The sequence below is a fragment of the Oncorhynchus tshawytscha genome, linkage group LG16, assembly GCF_018296145.1.
Source record: "Oncorhynchus tshawytscha isolate Ot180627B linkage group LG16, Otsh_v2.0, whole genome shotgun sequence".
NCBI lineage: Eukaryota > Metazoa > Chordata > Actinopteri > Salmoniformes > Salmonidae > Oncorhynchus > Oncorhynchus tshawytscha.
The window spans coordinates 26,341,201-26,354,225 of record NC_056444.1 but is presented as its reverse complement, the minus strand read 5'-3'; the positions used below and the strand labels follow the sequence as shown (position 1 = coordinate 26,354,225).

The following is a 13,025-nucleotide window of genomic DNA, read 5'->3' as shown; positions in this document are numbered from 1 at the left end:
CGGTCCCAGCTTTGATGCACCTGTACTGACCTCGCCTTCTGGATGGCAGCGGGGTGAACAGGCAGTGGCTCGGGTGGTTGATGTCCTTGATGATCTTTATGGCCTTCCTGTAGCATCGGGTGGTGTAGGTGTCCTGGAGGGCAGGTAGTTTGCCCCCGGTGATGCGTTGTGCAGACCTCACTACCCTCTGGAGAGCCTTACGGTTGAGGGCGGTGCAGTTGCCATACCAGGCGGTGATACAGCCCGCCAGGATGCTCTCGATTGTGCATCTGTAGAAGTTTGTGAGTGCTTTTGGTGACAAGCCGAATTTCTTCAGCCTCCTGAGGTTGAAGAGGCGCTGCTGCGCCTTCCTCACGATGCTGTCTGTGTGAGTGGACCAATTCAGTTTGTCTGTGATGTGTATGCCGAGGAACTTAAAACTTGCTACCCTCTCCACTACTGTTCCATCGATGTGGATGGGGGTGTTCCCTCTGCTGTTTCCTGAAGTCCACAATCATCTCCTTAGTTTTGTTGACGTTGAGTGTGAGGTTATTTTCCTGACACCACACTCCGAGGGCCCTCACCTCCTCCCTGTAGGCCGTCTCGTCGTTGTTGGTAATCAAGCCTACCACTGTTGTGTCGTCCGCAAACTTGATGATTGAGTTGGAGGCGTGCATGGCCACGCAGTCGTGGGTGAACAGGGAGTACAGGAGAGGGCTCAGAACGCACCCTTGTGGGGCCCCAGTGTTGAGGATCAGCGGGGAGGAGATGTTGTTGCCTACCCTCACCACCTGGGGGCGGCCCGTCAGGAAGTCCAGTACCCAGTTGCACAGGGCGGGGTCGAGACCCAGGGTCTCGAGCTTGATGACGAGCTTGGAGGGTACTATGGTGTTGAATGCCGAGCTGTAGTCGATGAACAGCATTCTCACATAGGTATTCCTCTTGTCCAGATGGGTTAGGGCAGTGTGCAGTGTGGTTGAGATTGCATCGTCTGTGGACCTATTTGGGCGGTAAGCAAATTGGAGTGGGTCAAGGGTGTCAGGTAGGGTGGAGGTGATATGGTCCTTGACTAGTCTCTCAAAGCACTTCATGATGACGGATGTGAGTGCTACGGGGCGGTAGTCGTTTAGCTCAGTTACCTTAGCTTTCTTGGGAACAGGAACAATGGTGGCCCTCTTGAAGCATGTGGGAACAGCAGACTGGTATAGGGATTGATTGAATATGTCCGTAAACACACCGGCCAGCTGGTCTGCGCATGCTCTGAGGGCGCGGCTGGGGATGCCGTCTGGGCCTGCAGCCTTGCGAGGGTTAACACGTTTAAATGTCTTACTCACTTCGGCTGCAGTGAAGGAGAGACCGCATGTTTCCGTTGCAGGCCGTGTCAGTGGCACTGTATTGTCCTCAAAGCGGGCAAAAAAGTTATTTAGTCTGCCTGGGAGCAAGACATCCTGGTCCGTGACTGGGCTGGGTTTCTTCCTGTAGTCCGTGATTGACTGTAGACCCTGCCACATACCTCTTGTGTCTGAGCCGTTGAATTGAGATTCTACTTTGTCTCTGTACTGGCGCTTAGCTTGTTTGATAGCCTTGCGGAGGGAATAGCTGCACTGTTTGTATTCAGCCATGTTACCAGACACCTTGCCCTGATTAAAAGCAGTGGTTCGTGCCTTCAGTTTCACACGAATGCTGCCATCAATCCACGGTTTCTGGTTAGGGAATGTTTTAATCGTTGCTATGGGAACGACATCTTCAACGCACGTTCTAATGAACTCGCACACCGTATCAGCGTATTCGTCAATGTTGTTGTCTGACGCAATACGAAACATCTCCCAGTCCACGTGATGGAAGCAGTCTTGGAGTGTGGAGTCAGCTTGGTCGGACCAGCGTTGGACAGACCTCAGCGTGGGAGCTTCTTGTTTTAGTTTCTGTCTGTAGGCAGGGATCAACAAAATGGAGTCGTGGTCAGCTTTTCCGAAAGGGGGCGGGGCAGGGCCTTATATGCGTCGCGGAAGTTAGAGTAACAATGATCCAGGGTCTTTCCACCCGGGTTGCGCAATCGATATGCTGATAAAATTTAGGGAGTCTTGTTTTCAGATTAGCCTTGTTAAAATCCCCAGCTACAATGAATGCAGCCTCCGGATAAATCGTTTCCAGTTTGCAGAGAGTTAAATAAAGTTCGTTCAGAGCCATCGATGTGTCTGCTTGGGGGGGGATATATACGGCTGTGATTATAATCGAAGAGAATTCTCTTGGTAGATAATGCGGTCTACATTTGATTGTGAGGAATTCTAAATCAGGTGAACAGAAGGATTTGAGTTCCTGTATGTTTCTTTCATCACACCATGTCACGTTGGCCATAAGACATACGCCCCCGCCCCTCTTCTTACCAGAAAGATGTTTGTTTCTGTCGGCGCGATGCGTGGAGAAACCCGCTGGCTGCACCGCTTCGGATTGCGTCTCTCCAGTTAGCCATGTTTCCGTGAAGCAGAGAACGTTACAGTCTCTGATGTCCCTCTGGAATGCTACCCTTGCTCGGATTTCATCAACCTTGTTGTCAAGAGACTGGACATTGGCAAGAAGAATGCTAGGGAGTGGTGCACGATGTGCCCGTCTCCGGAGTCTGACCAGAAGACCGCTTCGTTTCCCTCTTCTCAGCAAGGAAGAAGCCACTGCTCCAAAACCGCCATAAAAAAGCCACTGCACAAGGGGGCAAAGATCATACTTTTTGAGAAATGTCCTCTGGTCTGATGAAACAAAAACACTATTGTTTGGCCATAATGACCATTGTTATGTTTGGAGGAAAAAGGGGGAGGCTTGCAAGCCGAAGAACACCATCCCAACCGTGAGGCACGGGGGTGCAGCATCATGTTGTGGGGGTGCTTTGCAGCAGCAGGAAATGGTTCACTTCACAAAATAGATGTCATCATGAGGATAGAAAATTATGTGAATATATTGAAGCAACATCTCAAGACATCAGTCAGGAAGTTAAAGCTTGGTCGCAAATGGGTCTTCCAAATGGACAATGACCCCAAGCAAACTTCCAAAGTTGTGGCAAAATGGCTTAAGGACAATAAATTCAAGGTATTGTAGTGGCCATCACAAAGCCCTGACCTCAATCCCATAGAAAATGTGTGGGCAGAACTGAAAAAACGTGTGCGAGCAAGGAGGCCTACAAACCTGACTCAGTTACACCAGCTTTGTCAGGAGGAATGGGCCAAAATTCACCCAACTTATTGTGGGAAGCTTGTGGAAGGCTACCCAAAATGTTTGATGTTAATGTTAAATGCTATCAAATACTAATTGAGTGTATGTAAACTTCTGATCCACTGGGAATGTGATGAAAGAAATCAAATCTGAAATTAATCATTCTCTCTACTATTATTCTGACATTTTGCATTCTTAAAATAAAGGAGTGGGGAAATAAAGCAGTGGGGAACTGACCTCAGACAGGGAATTTTTACTAGGATTAAATGTCAGGAATTGTTAAAAACTGAGTTTAAATGTATTTGGCTAAGGTGTATGTAAACTTCCGACTTCAACTGTTCACATGGTTAGCAGATATTAATGCGAGTGTAGCGAAATGCTTGTGCTTCTAGTTCCGACAGTGCAGTAAATATCTAACAAGTAATCCCCAACAACTACCTAATACACACAAATCTAAAGGGATGGAATAAGAATATGTACATATAAATATATGGATGAGAGATGGCCGAGTGGCATTGGCTAGGTGCAATAGATGGTATAAGGTAAAGTATATACATACGAGACGAGTAATATAAGATATGTTAACATTAATATAGTGCCATTGTTTAAAGTGACTAGTGATCCATTTATTAAAGTGGACAGTGATACCTCTGCTGTTTCCTGAAGTCCACGATCATTTCCTTTGTTTTGTTGATATTGAGTGAGAAGTTGTTTTCCTGACACCACACTCCAAGTGACCTCACCTTTTCCCTATAGGCTGTCTCTTGGTTGTTGGTAATCAAGCCTTCTACTGTTGTGTTGTCTGCAAACTTGATGATTGAGTTGGAGGTGTGCATGTGCAAGCAGTCATGGGTAAACAGGGAGTACAGGAGGGGGCTGAGCACGCACCCTTGTGGGGCCCCAGTGTTGATGGTCAGCGAAGTGGAGATGTTGTTTCCTACTTTCACCATCTGGGGGCGGCCCGTCAGAAAGTCCAGGAGCCAATTGCACAGGGTGAGGTTGAGACCCAGGGCCTTGAGTTTAATGATGAGCTTGGAGGGTACTATGGTGTTGAATGCTGAGCTGTAGTCAATGAACAGCGTTCTCACATACAGTGGGCAGTGTGATGGCAATTGCATCGTCTGTGGACCTGTTGGGGCGGTATGCAAACTGAAGTGGGTCTAGTGTGGCAGGTAAGGTGGAGGTGATATGATACTTGACTAGTATCTCTAAGCACTTCATGATGACAGAAGTGAGTGCTATGGGGCAGTAGTAATTTAGCTCAGTTATCTTTCCTTCTTGGGTACAGCAACAATGGCGGGCATCTTGAAGCATGTGGGGACAGCAGACTGGGATAGAGCGATTGAATATGTCCATAAACTCACCAGCCAGCTGGTCTGCGCATGCTCTGAGGAATTGCCTATGTGTAACGGCTGTCGTCGGTGGAAGAAGGAGAGGACCAAAGCGCAGCGTGGTAAGTGTTCATCGTATTTAATGGAAAAAAAACGGAACACTGAATAACAAACAACAAAGAAACAACCGAAACAGTTCTGTCTGGTGCAGACACACAAAGACTGAAAATAACCACCCACAAAACACAATAGAAAACAGGCTACCTAAACATGGTTCTCAATCAGGGACAACGATTGACAGCTGCCTCTGATTGAGAACCACATCAGGCCAAACACAGAAATAGAAAATCATAGAAAAACTAACATAGACTGCCCACCCCAACTCACGCCCTGACCATACTAAACAAAGACAAGAACAAGGGAACTAAGGTCAGAACGTGACACTATGGATGCTGTCTGGGCCAGCAGCCTTGCAAGCGTTAACATGTTTCAATGTCTTACTCACGTCGGCCACGTCGGCATTTGATTGTGAGGTATTCTAGGTCACCACCCTTATGTATATACTGTATTCTATCCTATTCCACTGTATCTTAGTCTACGCCGCTCTGATATTGCTCACCCAAATATTGATATATTCTTCATTCCATTGCTTTACTTTAGATGTGTGTATTGTTGTGAAATTATTAGATATTACGTGTTAGATATTACTGCACTGTTGGAGTTAGAAACACAAGAATTTCGTGACACCTGCAATAACATTGGCTAAACACATGTATGTGACAAATAACATTTGATTTGATTTGACTCTCCAATAGGAAAATGTGTTCATCCTTGCTCCCTCAGAACATGAGATCTATACATGCTTTATTTCAAAAGGATATTGTATCTATTCCTTATGTCACAACTTACTGGAATACATTTGTCAAGAATATCTGTTTAAAAAAAGTCTGGTTATAACTATGCAAATACCTGCTTGTTAACAAGGTCAAAGAGGTCTCTTTCAGAATGATCCATAAGTATGACCCTGCAAATCATTACCTGAAGAAACTCAAAAAAAGACATTAACATTAACTGTGCTTTTTGTGTTGAGCATCCAGAAACAGTTTTGCATGTATTTTAGCATTGTCTACATGTAAAGAAATTAAGGCAAGATATTAATAGTTTTATAATTGTTAATAGTCTTGATGACTTAAAAAAATATATTTATGGGAGAATGTGCTGCTCTGTTTCCTTAACTATAATAAGGACAAAGAAAAATAATTTGACCTCATCAATCTAATTGTGCTAATGGGAAAATGTCATACTCATGAATGTAAATTCACTAATAAAAAACACACACATGTTTTCTATAAGGAATTCGAGCAGTATATTAAGACCATTCTACACTTTTCTAATAAGAAAGCTGTTAAAACAATCAATACCTGTGTCTTTTAAGGAATTTGTATAATCTGTCATTTGTTGCACCCCCTATCCCCTCATTGTCTGTTTGTATACTTATTGTATGTATACTAGTGTTTCTTCAACAAAAACTAAAAACTAAACAGACTTATAAAAATAATTATAATATATATACAGTGGGCTCCAAAATTACTGGCACCCCTGACTGGCAATGCACAAACAATATAATTATAGAGATAAACTCAAAATACCAACATGTGAGAAATACTGTACTTTATTAATGTTTCAATGGAACCAACCAAAATCATACAATTATTTAATACAAAATTAATTTCACCAAAATCAAGGTTTCATAATTATTGGCACTCCTCATTTAGTACTTAGTGCTACCACGTCTGGCAAGGATGACAGCATGGAGTCTTTTCCTGTAATGTTTGACAAGGTTAAGGAACACATTTGGAGGGATTTTGGACCATTCCTCTATGCAGATGCTTTGAAGATCCTTCACATTCTTGGGTTTGCGCTTATCAACAGCCCTCTTCCACTCAGCCCACAGGTTTTCCATTGGATTGAGGTCCGGAGACTGAGATGGCCATGGCAGAACATTGATTTTGTTGTCACAGAACCATTTCTGTGTGGATCTTGAGGTATGTTTTGGGTCATTGTCTTGTTGGAAAGTCCACATACGGCCCAGCCTTCTGGCAGAGGCAACCAGACTGAGCCAAAATTGCCTGATACTTGGTAGAATTCATTATGCCATCAATCTTAACCAGTGCCCCTGGACCTCTGGAATTAAAACAGCCCCAAAACATCACTGACCCCCCTCCATATTTCACTGTGAGTATGAGGTGCCTCTCCTTGTATGCATCTCTGTTTCGAAACATGCCGATGCTGTATGTGACTATAACGTTACATTTTGGTCTCATCTGACCAAAGCACCTTTTTCCAATCATAATTTAAATGACGTTTGGCAAACTCCAAGCGCTTGTGTCTGTGTCTTGGGGTCATTAAGGGCTTTCTTCTGGCAACCCTTCCAAAGAGCCTGTGGTTGTGGAAGTGGCGTCTGATGGTGCTTTTTTAAACCTGGTGACCCCAAGACGCCACCAAGGCCTGCAATTCTATCACAGTGATTCTTGGGGATTTTGTTGCTTCTCTCACGACCCTCCTCCCTATCCTGGGGGGCAACATGCATTTGCATCCTCTACCTGTGAGGTTTTCAACTGTTCTATATCTTTTAAATGTTTTAATAATTGCCCTGACAGTGCTCAGTGGTATATTCAATCGTTTGTGGATCTTCTTGTAGCCATTACCAGATTTATGAAGTTCTATGAACATCTGTCTCTTTTAAACTGCCAGTTCTTTTCTTTTCTTCATGGTGTTGGATGACAAAGGGATATTGCATGCGTGTTACCTCATTTTTATACCCTAGTGAAAAAAGGAAGTGATGTAATGGCTCAATATAGTTCCTTAACACTTACATACACTTAAATAAGTGGAATTTAATTCCTGGTTTAATTTTGGTAGATTTTAAGAATAATATTTAAGGGTTCAATTAATTGTGAATCCTTGATTTGGAGGACATAGATTTTTAATTAAATCAATAAATGATTTTGTTGGGATCCATTGAAACATTAATAAAGTACAGTATTTTTCACATGTTGGTATTTTGAGTTTATCTCTATAATTATATTGTTTATATTTTTTAAATATTGTTTGTGCAGTGCCAGTCATTTTGTAGCCCACTGTATAGAGGACTTATACGTAGGACTCTATAAGCCTATTTAGAAACTTCATGGATAAACAACATTTTATGCAGAACAGGATCAATCGATTCCATGAACACAATTTGAAAACCTTGTTGACAGTTTAGTTCCATTCAAGAAACTCACCTCTCAATCTAATTCTGGCAGAGAACGTCCGAGGAACGACTATTTCCTGATGTGTCTTGGTTGAAATAAGTAAGTTATTTCCTTGATATAGCTTAAAACCGTACAAATCCAGTCTCTGTTCGTTGACAGGCCTATTTCCTATACATTTTTCCTTCTTTCACGAGAAGAAACTCAGGCTTCCCCCCTCATCCTTCTCACTCTTCCTCTTGTGTCTGTCGCAAACACGTGGAAATTTCCGCTTGGAAAATAAACAGGCTCGTCAAGTCCTGTTCTCTCTTTTTGTTCTCTCACACGCACCGTATCCCAGCCCCCACCGCCCGTTCCGCGTGCGTGCAAACGTTCAGCACCACCCGCAGACAGAGGGAAACGAACGGAGCATCGCGGGTGAACTTTCTCCTCTTGTCGGGGCTCGACCGCTTATCTGAAGCGACAAGGTTTATGACCGGTGAGGGGAGGAGGGGACCAGAGAGCGTTCGTAGGGGTATTCCGACGGCCGGTATTCCGTTTTTACATAATTTTACTGTCGAGCGCTTTGCTTCAAAGTTCATGTGTCCTTTGTCATATACGTAGTGTTTAATCTAGCGCTTGTGTTAACCTACAATGCAACATAGATCAAATTGTGGTGTGTAAAATGTCCCACTTGGCTGGTCTCTCACTGTCTGAGATCTCTTTAGTCAGAGGATCCTAACTGGGGGAGAAACCCTTCCAAGGGTCATCCTATCCCCTCACTAACTAACCTGTAGAAACTAAAATGTTCATTCCTCTAAGCACTACCTGTCTGACAGCTTTGAAACGGGACCTGTTATTGTGTTTGAATGGGTTCATTGTCAGGGATGTGTCAAGAATATAACATGACTGATACCTGAGACCCTGGTCACTGTTGAACTCTAACTCTGGCTCACTTCAATTTCAATTCAATTTAAGGGGCTTCATTGGCATTTTAAATGTCATATTATGTATATACAGAGTGTAATGATGTGCAAATAGTTCAAATAAATAATAAATATAACTCTCTCTCAATTCATGTCAATTCAAAGGGCTTTATTTGCATGGGTAACATGTTTACATTGCCAAAGCAAGTGAAATAGATCATAAACAAAAGTGACATAATCTATCAGAAATGAACAGTAAACATTACACTCACAAGTTTCAAAGGAATAGACATGTAATATCATGGCTATGTACAGTGTTATACTGATGTGCAAATAGTTCAAAAAGGGAACACAAGGGGAAATAAATAAACATAAGTATGGGTTGTATTTACAATGGTGTTTGTTCTTCACTGGTTGCCCTTTTCTTGTGGCAACAGGTCACACATATTGCTGCTGTGATGGCACACTGTGGTATTTCACCCAATAGATATGGGAGTTAATCAAAATTGGATATGTTTTCTAATTATTTGTGGGTCTGTGTAATCTGAGGGAAATATGTGTCTAATATGGTCATACATTGGGCAGGAGGTTAGGAAGTGCAGCTATGTTTCCACCTCATTTTGTGGGCAGTGTGCATATAGCCTGTTTTGTCTTGAGAGCCAAGTCTGCCTCTCTCAATAGCAAGGCCATGCTCACTGAGTCTGTACGTAGTCAAAGCGTTTCTAAATTTTGGGTCAATCACAATGGTCAGGTATTCTGCCTCTATGTACTCTCTGTTTAGGGCCAAATAGCATTCCAGCTTGCTCTGTTTTTTTTGTAAATTCTTTCCAATGTGTCAAGTAATTCTCTTTTTGTTTTCTCATAATTTGTTTGGGTCTAATTGTGTTGCTGTCCTGGGGCTCTGTGGGGACTGTTTGTGTTTGTGAACCCCAGGATCAGCTTGATTAGGGGACTATTCTCTCTGTTGGTGATGGCTTTGCTATGGAAGGTTTGGGAATCACTTCCTTTTAGGTGGTTGTAGAATTTAACGGCTCTTTTCTGGATTTTGATAATTAGCGGGTATCGGGCTAATTCTGCTCTGCATGCATTATTTGGTGATTTACATTGTACACGGAGGATATTTTTGCTGAATTCTGCATGCAGAGTCTCAATTTGGTGTTTGTCCCATTTTGTGAATTCTTGGTTGGTGAGCGGACCCCAGACCTCACAACCATAAAGGGCAATGGGTTCTTTAGCTGATTCAAGTATTTTTAGCCAGATCCTAATTGGTATGTCAAATTTTATGTTCCTTTTGATGCCATTGAAGGCCCTTCTTCCCTTGTCTCTCAGATAGTTCACATCTTTGTGGAAGTTACCTGTGGTGCTGTTTAGGCCAAGGTATGTATAGTTTGTGTGCTCTAGGGCAATGGTGTCTAGATAGAATATGTATTTGTGGTCCTGGCGACTGGAACTTTTGGAAAACCATTATTTTGGTCTTACTGAGATTTACTGTCAGGGCCCAGGTCTGGCAGAATCTGTGCAGAAGATCTAGGTGCTGCTGTAGGCCCTCCTTGGTTGGTGACCGAAGCACCAGATCATCAGCAAACAGTAGACATTTGACTTCAGATTCTAGTAGGGTGAGGCTGGGTGCTGCAGACGTTTCTAGTTTCCTTGCGAATTTGTTGATATATATGTTGAAAAGGGTGGGGCTTAAGCTGCATCCCTGTCTCACCCCACGGCCCTGTGGGAAGAAACGTGTCTTTTTTTGCCTATTTTAACCGCACACTTGTTGTTTGTGTACATGGATTTTTATAATGTTGTATGTTTGTCCCCCGACACCACTTTCCATCAATTTGTATAGCAGACCCTCATGCCAAATTGAGTCAAAGGATTTTTTGAAATGAACAAAGCCTAAGACTTTGCCTTCGTTTTGTTTGTTTGTCAATGTCAAAGTCGTGTGTATAGGTGGCATGGAAGTCAGTCAGGCACAGGAGAAGTCAGTCAGGCACAGGAGAATCAAACTGAATGTAATGGAGTTATTTAATAACAATAAACGAAACATAACTCCAACACTAAATGTAACAATAAAACAAAGTGGGTACGAGGACCCGTCTCGCACCAATACAAACAACACAACACTAAATAACAAACAATCTCTGACGAATACATGAGGGGAAACAGAGGGTTAAATACACAACAAACTAGAAATGGGATTGAAACCTGGTGTGTAGGAAGACAAGACAAAACCAATGGAAAATTACAAATGGATCAATGATGGCTAGAAGACCGGTGATGTCGACCGCTGAGCACCGCCCGAACAAGGAGAGGCTTCGACTTCAGCAGAAGTTGTGACAGTCAATTAGGGTGTGCAGGCTGAATACGTGGTCTGGCATATAATAATTTGGTAAAAAGCCTATTTGACTTTTGCTCAGTACATTGTTTTCACTGAGACTGCTGTTAATGATAATGCATAAGATTTTCCCAAGGTTGCTGTTGACCTTTATCCCACAGTAATTATTGGGGTCAAATTTGTCTCCTCTTTTGTGGATTGGGGTGATCAGTCATTGGTTCCAAATATTGGGGAAGATGCCCGAGCTAAGGATGATGTTAAAGAGTTTTAGTATAGCCAATTGGAATTTGTTGTCTGCATATTTTATCATTTCATTGAGGATACCATCAACACCAAATGCCTTTTTAAGTTGGAGGGTTTTTATTTTGTCATGTAGTTCATTCAAGGTAATTGGAGAATCCAGTGGGTTTTGGTAGTCTTTAATAGTTGATTCTAAGATTTGTATTTGATCATGTATATGTTTTTGCTATTTTTTCTTTGTTATAGACACAGATTGGAGAAGTGGTTTACCCATACCTCTCCATTTTGGATAGATAATTCTTTGTGTTGTTGTTTGTTCAGTGTTTTCCAATTTTCCCAGAAGTGGTTAGGGCCTATGGATTCTTCAATTACATTGAGCTGATTACTGACACGCTGTTCCTTCTTTTTCCATAGTATATTTCTCTCATTTATACACCTCTCTGATCACCCTCACCCCTCCTCCTCTTCTTCCCTTCCTCACCCCTCCTCCTCTTCTCCCCTGTCCTCTGCTCCCCTTCCTCACCCACCACCTCATTATAATCCTCACCTCTCTCTATCTCCCCCTTTCCCCTCTCCTCTCCATGCACCTCTCTTACCCTCTCATCTCCCACCTGTCTCATTTCTCTCCTCCTCCACCCTCCACTCTTCCATCATTCCCATGGGTCATTTCATCCAGGGTTTTAATCACAGTACTGCTCATAGAATTCACAGCAGATGGAGTGCAGCCGCTGCATTCTCCCCAATGGCGTCTCTGTGCATTCTACTTCATTAGGCTAGGGTGATGAGGCCAGGGCAGACAGACTGAGATCCTGTCTGAGTCCAAATTACACCCTATTCCTTATGTAGTGCACTACATTTGACCAGGGCCCATATGACTTTGGTCAAAAGTAGTGCACTAAATAGGGACTAGGTTGCCATTTGGGAAGCAGTCTAAGTGCATATTCACAGGACTGACGATGAGGGTTGTGAGCAGGACTCTCGTTCCGTTTTGAACCTCAGCAGTTATGGTTTTAAAACTGTTCATTTATTCATCTGTGATTCTGCCAATGCGCATAGCATATATTTTCTGCTGCATTTGCAGTTACAGAGTGAGTGAGTGTGTGTGTGTGTGTGTGTGTGTGTGTGTGTGTGCATGTCCATCCGTGTGCATGTGTGTTTGTGCGTGTGCACCAACTAAAAAAAGTTATTGCCTTGGGCAGTCACTTGGACTTGTGTAAGAGTGCGTATATTTGATCATATAGCTTGGGGCTCAGTTCCATACAGCACTTAGTGGGGCAGCGTCTCATTTTGACCTATACTTAATCCTCTGTTGCTGAAGTTGTATGTTGTTCAGTGGTTGTAATGGGACTGTGACAATACACTGAATAGATTCTGTTGAAGAAATATAAATGTGGTATGCACAATTTGCATATTTTCTCCAGTGACTGGAGACATACTCTATCCCAATGACTGCCTGGCCGGCGGCTGTAGCTGCTGTACCGTATGGACTGGCTGTGTGTGTGTGTGTGTGTGTGTGTGTGTGTGTGTGTGTGTGTGTGTGTGTGTGTGTGCATCTACAGTATGTGCTGTGTATTCCCCTGTGGCAGTTTTGTGAACAGGCATGGGGGTCTGTGTGTGTGTGTGTACAGTATGTGATGTGTATGGCAAACAGGCGTGGGGGTCTGCATAGGGGGTACACTGAGGGACAAACTAAAAGTCACAGCTGAGAGACTCTTTTAATAGTGACTAAAACAAGAGAGAGAGATTGGACATATTTAAAGACCAAACAAATACTGGTAATGAACGA

At 43.1% G+C, this 13,025-nt stretch overlaps 1 protein-coding gene across 1 annotated transcript in view; it reads right to left on the bottom strand.

The window, feature by feature from the left end:
* The window catches only part of LOC112235930 (leucine zipper putative tumor suppressor 2 homolog), a 116,345-nt gene extending 108,179 nt beyond the window's left edge, over nucleotides 1-8,166 (bottom strand). Inside the window, exon 1 of the mRNA XM_042299028.1 lies at nucleotides 7,799-8,166. The gene's annotated coding sequence lies outside the window, so the exon portion shown is untranslated. The remainder of the gene's footprint in view (nucleotides 1-7,798) is intronic.
* Between the last annotated feature and the right edge of the window lie 4,859 nt (nucleotides 8,167-13,025).